A 17,564-nucleotide genomic window follows, 5' to 3' on the forward strand; every position below is an offset into this window, starting at 1 on the left:
GGACCACATATATGGACCCCACTGAAGGCATGTCTAGTAGATGGACCTTTGTCCACCTGTAGTGGAATCCTCCCAGTGAAAATGGCTGGTCTTCACTGTCCCCAAACCCAAAATGTGTCAGCGGGCTTATGTCTCAGATAAAAGCCCCCAATGGCATTCCTCAGTTCCTAAAATTAAAATTTCAAAAATTAATTGTTTTGGCTATGAAATGAATTTTTTAAAAGAGCTTTAGTGAAAGGCTAAGAGGCACAGAATTGCCAGGCAGCTTGGGGGAAGTCTTCCTGCCCTTTATTTATACAACGGGTCCCTGTTCCCTTTAGGCACAAACACCAGGCATACCATTAATGTCTATGAAACCATCATGGCGGCTCCACAAACATGCCAGATGGTCCTGGCCTGGGCAGTAACTCCATAGGGCAAAAGACACACCACCACTGACTACTTTAAGACATCATGTTTGATGATGAGTTAATTATAATTTCCTTTTTAAAAATGTATCTTTTTTACTTCTCCCTCATCGCATTCATTCTGGATCCTCTGTGTGATTCTCCTAATTATTGGCCCATGTGACTATTTTACACTCAACGATAACAACAAAAAATGGGCGGAAAGATAGAAAGTGCACTGCCATGGGGTTTTGGAGCCCAGGTGGTGTTGTGGCTTTTGTCTTCACTAAGCCAGGCAGCCTGGGGTGATCACTCACCCCTTCTGTGATGTCTTAGATAGGACAAGACCATGGATATCATTTAGTACCATGGAGTTGAACTTGTTTTTCTTTTTTACAAGTACAAAGCACAGACTAACCCATGGCACAAAAATAAAAATGCATGCAGTGCACACTGACATATATACTCACACTCACATTGATGACTCAAAAAGGCTTCATGAAAATACACTTACCACAGCCTGTGCGACACACTATTTTTCATCCTCTTCTAGTTTTAGATGCTGGTTTCAGCCAACTCAGTTTGTGCCATGATCTGCATACTGGGAAACACCGATGCCTTTACCTCCCAACATGTAAAATGAGGTTAGAGAAAAGCCTCAGTGGCCACACCAGTTAGCACGTTTTCTGCTACAGGGAGATGTTCAACCAGAAGATAAGCTGAGATGCTAGAGACATTTACTCTCCCTGGTACAGTCCCCTAGCAACCGGGGCCTCCATCTGTCTGCTCAGCCTCCAGGTTGGGTGGAAGGAGAGGAGATGTCCCCTCAAAGTCACAGGAAGCCTTGGAATTGCCAGGGATCCCACGCCTGTGATGGCACCCTTCAAGGAAGACGGATGCTCTCTCCTGACGTCTGGAGCTTTGATGAGCAAGGCCCAGGACAGGTAGGTCCAAGCTGGCCCGGACTGGACCTGAGTTGTGGGGAGGTTGTCATAGAGACCACAAGGCCAGCATCTTGTCCTTGAGCTCCTGGGAGCGTCCAGAGGGCTCGTGTACCTGTAGGGAGTGAGTGTCGTTGGTGGGGGCAGGTGGGACAGGCGGAGGGGGTGAGACCCAGTGTCTGCCCTCTGTTCCCTTTGTCTGCCGGATCCCACAAGGCTGGTGGGATTAGACATCTTTGGGACACTCAGCAAGAGTTCAGATCTATTATGATCCTACTTACACTGGAAATCTAGCCACCCTACCAGAGACGCGTGTGGGGCAAGAAAGGACGCCCTTGGGGTTGTGGCTGCTGGGTGGGACCCCCAAGGCCCGGGGTGGCCACCGTGAGCCACTGATAATGTGTAGAAGCACAGCCCGTGCGTATTCCTCATGGATTCGCGCTCCACTGACGCGGCCACTTCACCCTCCTCTCTCCTGAAGCCTCAACACCCGTCATCCCCGTCAACCACCTGAGTCAGACAAGAACCCCTTCAGTCTCCCAACCCAAGCCTGGGACCTCCAGTCGGTTCCCAGGGACTGTCCCTTCCTGGGAGGAGGAGGAAGCGTCCTTGAGCAAAGGATGGTGGATGCTGCCTCCCTCCTGGGGCTCCTGCACTGCCTTCTATCTAAAGACTTGGCTTTTCCACCAGAGGCTTTTCTTTTCTGTTATCAGGTTGATTTGTGTTTTCTCTCTCCTGGATGGTTTTCATCTGCATGCAGATGTGTTCTGATGTCTCCCTTCTGAAACTACAATAAACACCTTGTTGTCTTGATCAACTGTGTCTACATTTGAAACATCTTCCAAACAATGATGTTACTCAGTGTTTACTTTGCCAACTCCATCCTCTGTCCTGAGTCCCCCAGAATGCGGCTGCGTCCCTCCCCTCTCCACCTGGCCTGCTCCTTCCCAGCTCACCGCATCCTCCAGTTTTGAAAATCCAACTGCTGCTTGTCCCTTTCTTTGCCCTCTTCTTCAGTCTCTCTGCACATGAGCCCAGACGCCCCCCCGAGTGCTGGTAACTGGAAAGCACTATCCCTTTTGGCTCTGGAATTGCTTACTTTCCTGTTGTCCACCTCTTTCCAGTTGTTTCCACTGGCTCCTCCTGACTGTGGATTCTGGCACAATTCATGGATCCTCTTCCTGTCTCATTACACTTCCCCAGGTGACCTCGTCCACTTGATGACTATAAATTGCATCAGTGTGCAGATGACTCCAGGTATCTGCCCTGTAGCCTGGCCTCCACATATCTGCCCATTGCCCTCTGCAGGGCTCCGGGTGGGGTGTCTAGTGTGCGTTCCAAACCCGGAGCGTCCAAAGGGAATCACCGATCTCCTCTGTCTCAAACTGCCCCATACCCTGTCTCCCCTTTGAAATGAACAGGACACCACATCCCAGGTGCTCAGCTAAAACCCAAGGGGCTCTCTTTTCTTCACCCTGTCACCTGTCTGTCAGCATGTCCTGCTGGCCCTACTTCCAACCTCTTTCCTGGATTCCACTTTTGGCCCTTTGCTCACCCACTTCTGGCCCTTTGCTTACCCTGGTCCTATCCACCATCGATTCTTACCTGGATCACTGGGAAAGGCATCTGACCTCCTGTCTGGCTACTGGATGTTAAAGGCTGCCAGAGGGCTTTTAAAAATGTAAGTCATATCACCTTATCCCCATCTTCGTGAGCTCCCAATGGCTTCACTTGCCAAAAACTAAATAAAACAAAACAACAGACACACACACACACATACACCCACACACTTTTCACCCTGGTTTACAAGACAGAGCATAAAGTGTTGATCCCATAAGTGGGAGAAAAGCCAACCGTTTACAGCAATAGCTTGCTCAAGCCATCACCTCAGTCTTGTGTACAGCAATTAATAACTGATATATTTGAACAGTTCAGTTCCCGACTGGCAGGAAGCGTTACAATCACTTTACCTGAGTCATCACAACTGCCATACGGAGTAGGTGCCATTCTTATTCGCGCTCACAGACGAGGATGAGGAAAATGAGTGAGGGCAGATTAAGTGACTTGCACAGGTGGTCAATTTAGAGATGGTGGGATTCAGTGTTGAACCCACTGTAGGTCAGGCTCCTGGGGAGTGGATGCTGACATGGAGATGGAGGTGCAGGAAGTGCTCTACAGAGGAACATCTGTGGAGGGGAAGGGGCAGCCAGCCTCCGGGAGCTCGAAAGGATGCTCGCAGGGGTGTGGTGAGGGGGTCTCGGCTTTGTCCCCTCACTCAGCCAGCTATGGGATCCCCAGAAGGGGTGTGATCTGGGTGACATGCTCTCCAGCCAGGCGATTCCCCGAGAGGCGGGGGCCAAGGCTGTCTGCACGACTCAGTAACCGGGGAGACGTCCTCCCGTCCTCATGGGGCATCTGGGTAGCATCAATGTGTCCACCAGGGATCCCAGGCTGTGGGCTGCAGAGCCTTCCGTGATCCTGTGCTGAGCACACAGGCTCCTTTTATTTCAGTGTTAGCAGAGAAAGTGCCTGCAGCCGGTACAGGCTCCACTCAGGGGCAGCAGGGCCACCCCCAGCTCACTCTGCACGGGCTCGGCATCTGTTTGATAGAGTCATAACCCTCCTTTCCAGAACTGCCTGCCTGGCACTCATGCTGTCTTGCATTATTAACAGAAACAACTCAATTTTTTTCCTGGGGAAATTTAAGGATTAATAAGGAGAGTTGAAAGGTATGATTAGGTCGTTGGGTAAAGCAGCCTTTGCCAGGGGAAATGGGTCCTTCTGCTGCTGATGTGATTTGAGTTTCCTGTGGACATGCCCAAGGCCCTTTCTGTCCGGCTTTCATGGTGAGTTATGTTATCTGAGTCCAGAGAAGGGAAGAAGATGGCTCAAGAGGTTAAAAGGAGCAGAGGGAAAAATTGATTTTCCCATCCAAAATGTCATTGTTCATTGATAACAGACAGCGGTAAGATTCTAAAGGCTCAAGTGCTGTGTCCACTGCGGTCAACCGGAAATTGTGTAGCTTCTTTGTCTAATGAAAAGGTCAGGATTAATTAGCTAGCTGAACACATTTTTATGAAATTGGCTTCTCTGTAGCTACAAATGGATAACTGTAACAGCCTACCATTACAGCCTTGGCATAAACCAAACATAAATAAATGGAAAGCTAGAGCTGCAGAACAGTTTTGAATGTAGACAACAATTTGACCAGTGAGTGAATAAGGCCCGTTGCCTTTGTGATGATGGTGTTTGATACCCAGGGGGATGATGGGAGCTTTTCTCACATTTCCTGGTTCTCAGGCTCTTTTGAGGAAGTGGGTGGTCCATCTTGGATTATTCTGTAATTCCCAGGCTGGGGCCCAGAGAGGCCTTATGGTTGGTTAGAAGTAGGACTTGGTGTTGTGTCTTGAAGCTGTGTTTACACGGCAAGAATGTTGTTTTATTTATTTTTATTTGGGATTTGGGGGAAAGTTGATGGAGATTTGAGAGACTAAAGCCTCCCTCCCTCTGCTCCTTGCTGCTGCCCTGGAGATGGACATCTCCAAACTCCAGAGGTTTTATTGGTACTTATGGGCTGTTGGCTTAGAGAAGGCGCCTCCAGGGATCATCCCCATGCTTCTCCCGGTGTCTCCTCAGTGTCTCACCAAAAACCTGGTGTGAGTAGCTTGGAAGTCGACCAGCCTCCTTTATCCTTTTCCTGGTTTTATTGAGATATAATTGTCATAAGGAGACTCCTTTGGACTCTTAAAGGCTTGACCTTCAAGGCCCTCCTTTGTCATTCTCAGGTATGTCATTCTGGGACAGGGCTGGGCTTTGTGGACCCTTCCTACGTTTTCTTGTTCTGACATCCACCTTCACTTGGACTGTTTCTGAGACAGTGTCAAAAACTCTCTGTCCAAAAATAATGATTTCTTTCTCAGCTAAATAACTCAATTTTTTCCCTAAAATGTGCCTTAACATTGCCAAGAAGTAACCCTGAGTTGTATTTCTGATAAAGCTTATTTTCTGGAAATAGTTTCACCCTGAATGGACTAACACATTCACATAGATTCACATGTTCTAGCCCCTCTTGCCTTTGTAGCTCGCTCCCTTTTCCCTGGGGAGACTGAGCCTCTGTCCACGGGGTGAGTCCACACCCACAGCGTGTGGAATGTGCAGACAGATGCCTGATGGGCACTTGACAAATGACGGTGCAGGAGTCACAGGCACACCTTGTGCAAGGAGCTGGTTCATCCAGAGCCTTTCAGAGCCTGTAAGGAGCAAGGTTTTCTGAAAAGCTCTGTAAGCTACACCAAGTGGAAGCAATCAAAAAGCAATCAGTCACAGCTGAAAACTGGCTATGAACTTGAGCCTAATGTCAATATCTGAAGCACGCATTCGCTCTGGTTTATCTCCTTATTTCCCATCTATTTTTAAAACTGGTCCAGGATGCCTACAGTAAAGGTATGTACCGAAAGGTTAATGCATTATGTAAATAAAATCAGGAACATGGGAAGTAGAAGCCAATGCACCCCAGCACCAAGGTTTAATACAGGTACAGGTGACTGAACACAGAATCGGGAGAAAAAGAGGAAACCTGACATAGAGCCCGCACATTCAACTAACTTTTAAATTCTGTTATGGCCCAGACTCCAGACCAGGTGATGGAGATGGAAAGGCAAAATCTCATTTGTCTGGGATTCATCCTGGATTGTACCCGTTTCCCCAAAAGGCAAATCTGACTTTACTTAACCACACGGATGAGTTACTGTGGAGACCGTAGAATTCTACCCTGTAGGTCAGGGAAGGTGTTTTCTTCCCTAGCATTTTAGAACAGGTACTCCGTACCACCTGGGCCATGGAAAAACCCCAGTAGGGCATCCACTGAGCTTGTGGCTCTGAGTGACGAGGCCCCTGGGATGTATGTCACTTTTTCCTGGAATGTGTACACAGACTCCAGAGAACACTCTGTCTCTATGAAGGACACGTAACACTATTTGTATAATTAAAGTAATTATGAAAGACCTAATGTAGAGTGTGGACTCTGGGTGATAATGACTTGTCCGCATAGACTCATGGATTGTAACACACGCACCCCTCTGGCGGGGTGTTGATGGCTGGGAGGCTGTGGCTGAGTAGGAAGGGCTATAGGGGAATTCCCTGCACTGCCACTCAAGTCTAGTGTGAACCTAAAACGGCTCTAAAAACATAAAGTCTATTTGAATATAAGCCGCAACGACAACACTATTTTTTTATTCAAGTATAATTGATTTACAATGTCGTTATTAGTTTCGGTGTACAGCAAAGTGATTCAGTTATACATACATATATATATATATAGATATATAATCTTTTTCAGATTCTTCTCACTTATAGGTTATTACAAGATATTGAGTATAGTTCCCTGTGCTATATAGTAGGTCCTTGTTGTTTATCTATTTTATATATAGTAGTGTGTGTGTTAATCCCAACCTCCTGATTTATCCCTCCCCTCCTGTCCCCTTTGGTGACCATGTTTGCTTTCTATGCCTGTGGGTCTATTTCTGTTTTGTATATAAGTTCATTTGTAACAACACTGTTTCTAAAACCAAGATGTCCCCTACCGTGAGCTCTGGTCCAAAGTCTAGATCCTCGCTGGACCCCCTTCCCCTGTGCCTTGTCTGTGCTGCCCCATCCGTTCTGCTCTCAGCTATTGAACCTCAGATCTTTCCATCATGTGTCAAAATAAATACATCCTCTCTGTCACAGAACACCTTTATCATCCCTCATTGCCCACAGACTTCACAGGAGCCGATACCTTTAGTCTCCATGAGAAAAAAGAAGGCTGGCATCTCCATATTGCCACACTTTTATTTACCTTATCTGTAATATAATTAATAGATGACTGAGCAGAGATCAAGGTGCTTTCAAAGAGGAGGAGACAGCTTCGTATGAAACTTGCTCTTGTGAATCCGTCCAGGACTCCATCAAAGCCTGTGTGATAATTTCATGTAAATCCTGGTGTTCCAAATCTGTATCTCTTAACCTGTAGGTACCATTTTTAAGACACTACCTTTCAAAGACAATGAAGCCTGGTCTAATTTGTATTACAGAATTATATTATAATCGGCAAGCTGTGCATCATACCGATTTCTTAAACTTAAAATGGAAGCTCATTACAAAGACACTCACAGAGGTCTCATGTAGTCATCTCAAAAGGGCTATGATGGGGAGAAACCACATTCTCAAGTTAAAACCTTCTGGCTTCCTGCAGTCAGCTCTCACCGTGGATATTTGGATTCTGAAAACGTCTCTTGGCAGGATTTGGTGGTCCCGTAGCATCTTGGGTTGTCCCACCAACGACATTAACAATCTCAACTCATTACCATTTGAACCTCCAGTATATTTGTTTACAATCCTCCTTTGTTTAATTTGAGCAAATAAAACACTTTTTTACAAATTTTGATTTCATAAATATTACTGTTTCTCTCATGGGTCCACCTCATGGGCTTTCCTGATCGTTCATTCACTAGTGTCGTTGTGTTTTGGTGCCATAAAAAGTGAGCCAGAGGGGCCTTTATCCTGCCTCTTCTTCTGTCTTCGAGAGAAAATTGAGGTGTGGTTAGAGAGAGGATTGATACAGCTGTGAAGGAGAAACAGCCTCACGCTCCTGTGGGATGCACGGCAGTCGTGGCCACGTGGGGCTTATGGACTCTAGTCTTCCTCCTACTGGCTTGGACGGTGGATGGGGCTGCAGGTCAGGAACTGCTAACTCCCTCTTGTGTGGGCACCCCGGGGCGGCTCTGACAAAGCACCACAAACTTGGTGACCTACACAACAGCCATATCTGCTCTCAACTCTGGAGGCTAGAAGTCCAAAATCAAGGTGTCATGGGATCTTTCTCCCTCCAGGCTCCAGCGGAGGGTCCTTCCTGCCTCTTCCAGCTCCCCGGGGGCTCTGGGCATTCCTGGGCTTGTGGCCATCTCCTTCCCATCTCTGCCTCCATCTTGACTTGGCTTTCCCCCCTGTGTCTGATATTTAAGTCTCCCTCTGACTCACTCTTATAAGGACACCTGTCATTGGATTTAGGGCTAACCTAAGTGCACGATGATCTCATTTGGAGATCTTCAACTTAAGTACTTCTCCACAGACACTTTTTCCAAATGACTCACGCTTACAGGTTCTGGGGGTCGGGGCTTGAACATATCAATATCTTACTATCTTCAACCCATTGCACTTGGAGAGTCCTCTTTAGAATGTGAGGATGACTTTCGCCCTGTGGTCTGCATCTCTGGGGCCCTAGGGGAAGTTCTCAGACAAGGGGAAAGTCCCACCTAGCATCCTGGTGCATGGCGACCTCTCATGCCATCCTCACCACAACTCCAGAATGCCCTAATGAAGAGATTGTCACTGCCACTGTGTGGGAACAGCAAGGTGCCAGCAAGAGTGGACCAGTCACCTGAGCACACACAGGACTCAACGGGGATGGAGAGGACTTGTCAGAAGCCCACTTGCTGAGTCATTTTGCTCCTAAGACCTCAGGACTTTAACTGGCATCCAAGGCCATCTTTGGGTGCTGGGTGGATTTTCCCTACAGACCTAGGGCCTCCTCTTTCTGCTTCACTCCCCTCCCTGCTTCAAGCTGCCTGTCCAGCCCCAGGACAGTCTATATCTGGCATACGAGTCTGATGATGTCATTCGCACTGAGGTGCAATGGAAGGTGACCCTTTCTGAGTTGTTTGCTCTATAGACAATAATATGAAGCTCTAATTGTGGAGTTTCATGTGTCACTGATTCATATCATTTTTTGGCAAAGATCTTCCCTTTCCTGGTGCCCCCTTTCCTACCCTCCTTGCTGGGTACCACTGTGAAAGATAGCAGCTCTCAGACTTGATCCAAAGAAGAACTATCTTGGAAACTTGTTTAAGTGCAGAATTCTGGGCCTCCTCCCACAGAGACTCTGATCTGTAGGTGTGCCGTTTGGGCTGGGAATCCACACTTTATTTATTTATATTTTTAAAATTAAAACAAGTTTATTTTACTGAAGTACAGTTGATTTACAATGTTTCAGGTATACAGCAAAGTGATTCAAGTATACATACACATATATGTGTATATATGTACACACATATATATTCTTTTTAAGATTCTTTTCCATTATAACTGATTACAAGATATTGAATATAGTTCCCTGTGCTATATAGTAGGTCCTTATTGTTTATTTTATATACAGGAGTATGTATCTATTAATCCCAAATTCCTAATTTATCCCTCCCCCCCTTTCCCCTTTATAACTGTAAGTTTGTTTTCTGTGTCTGTGAGTCTGTTTCTCTTTTGTAAATAAGTTAATTGTATCAATATTTTAGATTCCACATATAAGTGATACCATACGATATGTCTTTCTCTGTCTGGCTGACTTCACTTAGCACGATCATCTCTAGGTCCATCCGTGTAGCTGCAAATGACATTATTTCATTCTTTTTTATGGCTGAGTAATATTCCATTGTATACATGTGCCACATCTTCTTTATCCATTCATCTGCCGATGGGCACTTAGGTTGCTTCCATGTCTTGGCTATTGTCAGTAGTACTGCTATGAATATTGGGGTGTGTGTATCTTTTCAAATTAGTTTTCCTCTTTTCTGGTTATATGCCCAGAAGTGGGATTGATGGATCATATGGTAACTCTAGTTTTAGTCTTATAAGAATCCTCCATAGTGGCTGTAATGATTTCCATTCCCACCAACAGTTTAGGGAGGGTGCCCTTTTTCTCCACACCCTCTCCAGCATTTATTATCTGTAGACTTTTTGATGACGGCCATTCTGACCGGTGTGAGGGGATCCCTCACTGTAGTTTTGATTTGCATTTCTCCGATAACTAGTGATGCTGAGCATCTTCTCATGTGACTGTTGGCCCTGGAATCCACACTTTAGATGCCTCCCAGCTGAGGAGTGTGGGTAGGGGTGGGAGGGGGAGGGGGGACTGGGGACTCTGCTTGCAGCAGCTTACCTGGGGAACACCCTTACAGCCTGGCCCGGGTGGCCAGGGTCTAGGGCAGGGCAGGAGATCCAGGAGGGCTGAGCCCTGCCCTGTTGTGCCCGGATGGTGGGGACCCCTGTACTCTGGGGGGCTAGAGAGGAAAACGAGGGCCCTGGCCCTGGAGGACGGGCTGCCTCAGAGGGGCCGTTCCTAGCCTGAGCCCCATCTTCAACAACCAATGAGGAAGAGGCAAAAAGAAGGAAGACAATCAGGAGCAGTGGTTCTGCCACCAGGGGTCAGGCCTGGAGGCTCCACACCCTCAGCACTAAGGGGCAGCGCCGAGGGGGAAGGGGGACCTACGTCAGTGCCCTCTCGAGGGACAGAGGCTTCTCCCCGCCCCCCATCCCCCCACGCTGTCCCTGGGTTCCCTCGCATGCAGCTCTGACCCAGCGCTTGTGGGACCCAAAAAAGTGAACAGAAGAGAGGGAAAAGGAAGTGAGCGAACACTTGGCCCTTCCCTAGTGGGCTGGGGAGGGGAGGGCCCCTCCTGTCTGGGTTTTGCCCCTTGTATCTCCCCTTCCTCCCTAGGTCCCGCTGCTTCTGTTTCAGAACCAAGGTTGAGCCTCGTGGAGTGTAGAATCTGAGCCTTGTCGAGTGTAGACCTGGGAGTCTCTTCTTGGCTGAGGGACCAGCGACATGGGAAAGTCTTTTATGAGGGGCTGAAAGCAGTCATGGAGGGATTTAGTCAAATTGCTCCTGAAAGGGTACATTTTAAGTGGTAGCATCTGGTACAGAATGCTTGGGCCAGTGGTCTGGGGACAGCGGCCTGCTCTCCTCCCGAGGTGGGTCTGAGTTGAGAGGGCTCCCGTTAAGAGGTGGGGAGCCTCTTAACTCAGATCCACCTCAGGGTCCCCTACTCTCACTTCTGCGCCCAGCATCCCAGTGGGTGCTTGCAGGCCGAGGCCTTCGAGGAGGGTCTGGGACCAGCTGCAGCCTCCTCGGGCCGTGAACCCAGGCCTGGTGTATCACATGGTGGTAGAGGAGGGCAGTCAGTGGGGTCAGGGTGCCAGAACACCATCAAGTTCCGTGAAAATCAAAGCAGACGGTGTAGAAGACTGAAAATCATCATGGATGGTGAGGTCCTTGACTGTAAGACCAGCCACTCCTGCTGACCCCACTTCTGTGAGCAGCCAGACCATCCCCAGCCCTGCCTGGAATTAGCAAAGAGTGTCCATGTTACTAGGGTTTATCCCTCACCCTAGTCTGCTAGCCACAGTTAATTAAGATGGAAAAATGACAAAGAGCAACTTGGATAAAGAAATGAGTAGAGGGGCTTCCCTGGTGGCGCAGTGGTTGAGAATCCGCCTGCCGATGCAGTGGACACGGGTTCGAGCCCTGGTCTGGGAAGATCCCACGTGCTGCGGAGCAACTAGGCCCGTGGGCCACAACTACTGAGCCTGCGCGTCTGGAGCCTGTGCTCCGCAACAAGAGAGGCCGCGATAGTGAGAGGCCCGCACACTGCGATGAAGAGTGGCCCCCGCTTGCTGCAACTAGAGAAAGCCCTAGCACAGAAACGAAGACCCAACACAGCCATAAATAAATAAATAAATAAAAATTAAAAAAAAAAAAGAAAAGAAATGAGTAGAAAACATACAGTTTGCCTAGAGTATTCAGAAATCTCCACCCTGCCTTCACGTCCCCGTTTTGGAGGCTATTTCTCTGAGGGACGCAGAGGGGATGGAGGAGAGGGCATCTCGAGTGGGGAGTGAAATGCAGACCTTGGACGGTGAAGCCAGCCCTGGGGAGAGGCGGTGGGAGGACTTGGGTCCTGGCGCTGAGGCAGGACCGCGTTTACTGTGTTCCCTGCGTGCTCACCTGCTCCAGAATCGGGTGGGCAGAGAGAAGCCGGTTTCTGCATCCCTTGCCAAGCACAGTTAACTGGGCCACGGGGGCCTCCAAAAGCACATGAGAGGCGGGGGATGACCCTTCTCCCGGGACATTGCGAGAACCACCAGTTTCCCTGCATTTTGAAGCAGACATGTGGGAGCCCTGTCAAGGGAGAGTGTCCCCCGAACTGTTTTCTTTGCTGGTGGTTAGGCTCATGCTTTGCTGGGATTTCACCTGCGTGCACACCCCGTTCAGTTCAGGAGACGACACACAGATAGGACTGGGGACCGGGGGTGGCGCCTGCAGTGGCAGGGGGCTAAGGACGCTTCACCCCTGGGGAGCAGGTTTTCCTTTCCCTCCTGAGCCCAGGGCACCCCTCTCACACCCACCACGTTGGCTGGTTTTCCTGCAGAAGTGGGTACGGATTCCAGGTCGAACCTGTGCTCTCCTCAGTGCAGTCACCTCTGAGAACGCTGCAAACACAAGCACGGTGGATGCCCCGGGCCTGGGGAAGGAAGAGGGAAGGAGGAAGGCGGCTCCGGGGAGGATGTGGAAAGCTCCCTTGAGGGGCCAGGGCTGCTCCTCAGGGTGTGCCAGTGTCTGGTCAGGGTCCCCGGAGGCCCTCAAGGCCGACCCCCACGAGGCTCTCCAGGGCCACTCGGAAGCTCAGGTCTGTTACTGGTGGGAGCCTGTGGGCTGCCTCTTTGAGGCTGCTAGGCAGACTTCTGACCCCATGGCTGGCGTTGATTTCAGAGCCGTCCTCAGAAAGTCTTTGTGGTTCTTGAAGGTGCCGGGGATGGAGCCGCCCTACCAACTCCAAGTGATGGTTTTGGAATGCTGTCCATCCCCCCCACCAAGACCAGCGCTGGTCCACACACCTCTCAACAAGCCCCACGGCGATGTCTTAGCTGCAGAAATGGACCCGGCAGACTCAGGGTCATTTGGCTTGACACCCGTGTGTTAACTCGCGTCCCCACTGGGCCAATCCATCCGTCACCTGCCCATCCAGCACTTCAGCGGCTACTCATCACTTGTTTGAGGCTGAGCGCGTGGCCTCTGCCCTCGGGAAGCCGCGGGCCAGTGCTGGGCAACCAGGAGGCAGCCCAGTGCCTTCTGCAGCGGGTGCTGTAGATGTTCCAGCAGGTGTGAGAAATGCCACAGCCGCTGGTCGATTCCAGGGTGCCCACACTGGCCCCAGGAGTGAAGGGATCCGACGGGCTACACGTGTAGGGGTCTGTTCATTGATGCCATAAAAGCTTGTCCTCAAAGACGGTCTCTCCCTTTCATAGATTCATGGTCCAACATGGAAGGGAAAGGTCATTCTCCAGTGTTTGCCTAAAGTACCTTATGTTAGAGTCTCGAGTTTTAAAAATCTCTCTGTTATCTTAGCAGGGTAGCACAACAACCTTCAAAGTCCATGTCTGTGTTCCTGAGTGTACCATTTCTTCTGTAATGAAGGCCAGGGGCCCAGGTCCTCAGGGCAGCTTGGCTGGGGCCCCTGGGGGCCCTGGATGGCCTCTCTCTGCCATGTCCCTCTTCTGCCAGGGGATGCCAGGATGACGCCTGAGGTGTCCCCAGGTGCAGCAGCCAGTTCAGCTCTGCACCCCGAGTCAGGAGGGCTGCTGGGAAGGGGTGTCAAGGTGGGTGCTGTTTTCACCCACCCTGGAAGCTTCCACCTGGTGGAAGATTTTCTGCAGTCTTTAGTTCACAACTGGGAGTTCTGAGAGCTTTCAACCCAGAAAATGGGATGCGTAACCTGCTGTATTATGATAAAAGACAATTTGTGTGAAAGATAAATGTAAGTGGAGATTATTTCTTTTCAAGGAGCTTATTCACAGTCCAGCCTTAGCTGTTTGCAGTAGAGCAGATGCTCTGTGTGATGGTGGAAAGGGCTCAGCATCCACCTGCAGGGGTGGGGATGGAAATCCCTAGACGGGCGATTTCTTTCAAGTCCTAGGGAAATGGGCAGGACTCCCACGGGTCCAACTGCTTCTCAGTCTACCCATTTAAATCCACAAGGATCTCGGAACCAGAGGCGGGGCTGGACTTTAGACGAGGGTTGATGCCTCCCCCTACTCTCATCATGAAGGCCATCGAGATGCTCTCCCTTCATCTGTCAGGAAGAGGCGTTTCTCCTCTGGGGAGCTCATGCTCTGGTGCAGAAGGGACCAGAACCAGACCGACGCGGGTGGGTGGGAATCTAGCCGTCCTCTGTAATGGCGAGGCTTTGGGGATGAAGCGCAGCATTTCTGAGTGTCGGGCACTCCTGCCTACCTGAGCCCCGGACAAGAGGCTGAATGGGGTGAGCAGTGGGGCAGCTCTCAGCACAGCCCCTGGGGCATCGTAGGTGCTTGACAAATATCGGTTACTTTCCTCATCTTGCTGCTCCTGGGGTGAAGGGAGAGGTCCTAACAAAGCCTTCGTAAGGACTGTTCTTCATTCTAGCACGTCATGGGTGCCTTTGCAAAATCTCAGCTGTTTTCTGTCACCTTCCTCAAGGTTTGGAGTTCTAAGGATGCTAGCTAATCACTCAGTCTATCTTCAGGAATTTGTCTCCCGCCTGTGACAGCTACTTTCTTCTCCTCTCCTGTCTGCCTTTTTGGGGACAGGGTCTTCAGGACCATCCACCACTGTGAGCCACACCTGCAGGGGTTCTGGGAAGCAAGGGCTCAGCCTGGTCATCCCCACAGAGAGGAGGCCTGTCTCACCAGCCTGTCTCTGGCTGGAGGTTTAGTTCCTATTAGCCTAGTTACTCAGCAGATGGAGGCTGCCCTTCTCAATTCCTGCTGCATCCCAGGAGCCAGAGGAGAGGCTGCCACCACGTGCCTTTCCTGGCGAGGCTGCCCCAGCAGGCGTGGATGGGGACTCACCGTGAATTGTTCTGGGTGGCTAGGAACTCAGAAACCTGCAGAAACTCCTGATGGAACTTAGGGAGAAAGTAGAAAGAAAAGGGGGCTGGGAAATGGGGGATAACGGGAAGCAGGGAACAGAGGCTGAGTCAGGGCTATTGGTCCAGAGCAACCTGCTGGATTGCCTGGGCCCCTCCTCCCTTTACCTGGAGCTGGGCTGGCTCTGCAGGTGTTTGCAGGAGCATCACTTCCTGCTTCCCGCTTCAGGTAATCACAGGCTTCCAGTTTTCTGGGGGCATATTCCACCTTTCAGGAGCTGACGCTGTCCTGACTTGAGGACGACCTTATCTTATGCCACTTGGAGCAATAATGATCCCTTCTGCCAGGAAGTTAGCAAAAACAGAAAACTTCCCCATCAAGATGTGTCTCAGAACTGGCTGCTGTGGATGGCAGGCAACTCTGGGAAAGGCACGAAAATTTGCTCTGCTCCCTGCCTGGTGGCAGCCTCAGTGATTGGGCTGGAACCTGGGAGACTGGTTGTTGGGTTGAGGATGGGAAGGAGGGCGGGAAGAGAAGTGATGTTTTTTATTTTTCTGTTGAACTAATTCTAATTCCAACAGCAATTCATAACACAGTTTTTGGACATTCAAACAATTTTAACTAAACATTGAAAACATGCATTGCTCTTCTGGGACTCAAAATTGAAAAGCACTGCTACTTTTGCACTGTCATTATGTTTTTATGACTTTGGTTCACATTGGGGTATGAGATTCAGTAAATAACTTAAAAGCAGAGTCATTTGCTCAAAAATATTTTATGAGCATAATTTTTGGAATGGCTGAACTTTCCACTAGATTTTTTCTCCTCTGTGTGTACAGAAACTCTTTATTTTTCTGCTTGTTAACAATGCTTCTCCTTCCCGATTGAGGCACGGGCGCTGGCCTGACCCATCGAGGTCTTTCTGGGTCTGGATGATGCAGCCAGCCCTGCTGTTTTCCCTAGGGTTTTCTTGGAAGGACCATGGTTGTATTCCAGGCTCAGCCTGCTTTCTGTTGGTGCTTACATCAATGTATGAATGTTGCAGCCTCCCTGGAGACTCTGGGCCTCCAGAACCTGCCATGGTTTTCATTCTTGGGTCAAGAATGGCAGGTTCTCTGCTCATTGGTTCTTGTGGGTCCACCGTGTGTGGTGGACATGTGAAACTCCCCTCCCCATCCCCTCTACCCCCATCTTAGTAATGACTGGGTGTACAGGAACATTCCCCAGAGGTGCTGGGAGATTCTCCAGGATGACAGGTTGGTGCACAATCAAGAAACCCCTAGTTATCAACTCCAGGGGCCACCATTCGGGGAGGGGGCCCTGCTCCAGGTGTCTTGTCCAGCCCATCACAGACAAGAGCTGACTACTGACAGCAACACTGTGGGTGGTGTGAACCCATCTTAGAGATGAGCAGTCTGAGGGAGAAGGTGCTGAGGGGCCTGCCCCAAGCCGAGCAGCTAGCAAGTGGCAGGGACACATTTGTGTGACCCTCACTGTGTCCCCACCATGGTGACAGGGTGTCTGAGCATACTGCACTGTCAGGGGTCATCCGTCCTATGTCAGTGCCACTTCAATCTCCTTCAACAAAGCTGCTGGGCTACGAGGTCCTTGGGGGCAGGCTGCCCAAACAAGGTGCCCATGTGGCCCCGTTGGAGGCGCATCCATGCTGCCTCCCAGATCTGTCTTTACACTCCAGCCTGTGTAGCACGGTTCTTGAATCCTGGGGGGTGGAGACAGACTGCAAAACAACGTGTGCTGTGTTCCTGTTTTGACTTCAGCCTGGCTCCTTAAGTAGCCTTGGCCTTCAAATTGTAAGTGCAACTCTTTTTAGAAAGCAAGCAAACGAATAGCGTGTTTCTTGCTGCCGCCCTTTGCTTTCTTTATGGCCATTTCCAGGGCCTGCAGCAGCAATAGAATACAGCATTTTGATATTGGAAACGTCCTTGAAAAGGCCATAGTAATACCATCCACTGCTAATACTGTTATCCCAATACGTTCCCTTCTGAGTTTTTTACTAGCATACCTGGTGAAATAGTTGCCACTTTTTTCCTGCTCTTTCATTTGGGGGATGTTTGCCCTGAAAAGACTGAAGCGCAGAGGTGCTCAGGGATTGGCGCTCTGAAGGGCTCCCCAAGTGACAAAGCCAGTCACCGCCTCCCTCTGTGACTCTCAGCTGTATATTTGTCAGTGTCAGGCATCCTGAGAGCTCTCAGTCTCTGATTTTCGACTACTTTAACCTTCATTTAAGGTTTCCTGAAATGTGTAATCTTGAGTATTTCTCACCTAGAGTCTGCTTTTTTTCCCCCAGTGAAACCTCATAGTGTTGGCCAGTGGTGATGACCAAAGATGGAAGCTTTGGGCAGGAAACGTGGGAAATGGGATGTGAAAACTTGTCCCTATGGAAACCACAGAAAAGTACGCTGAGGTCCTTTCAACCAGGTGTGATAGGGAGGAGTCCATGAGGAAGGCTGTTAGTGCACTTTTACTGTGGACCCGTTAAGATGATGAGGCCACAGATTAAAAT

The sequence above is a fragment of the Monodon monoceros genome, unplaced genomic scaffold (genome assembly GCF_005190385.1).
Source record: "Monodon monoceros isolate NGI ecotype Baffin Bay Population unplaced genomic scaffold, NGI_Narwhal_1 Super_Scaffold_12, whole genome shotgun sequence".
Classification (NCBI taxonomy): Eukaryota; Metazoa; Chordata; class Mammalia; order Artiodactyla; family Monodontidae; genus Monodon; species Monodon monoceros.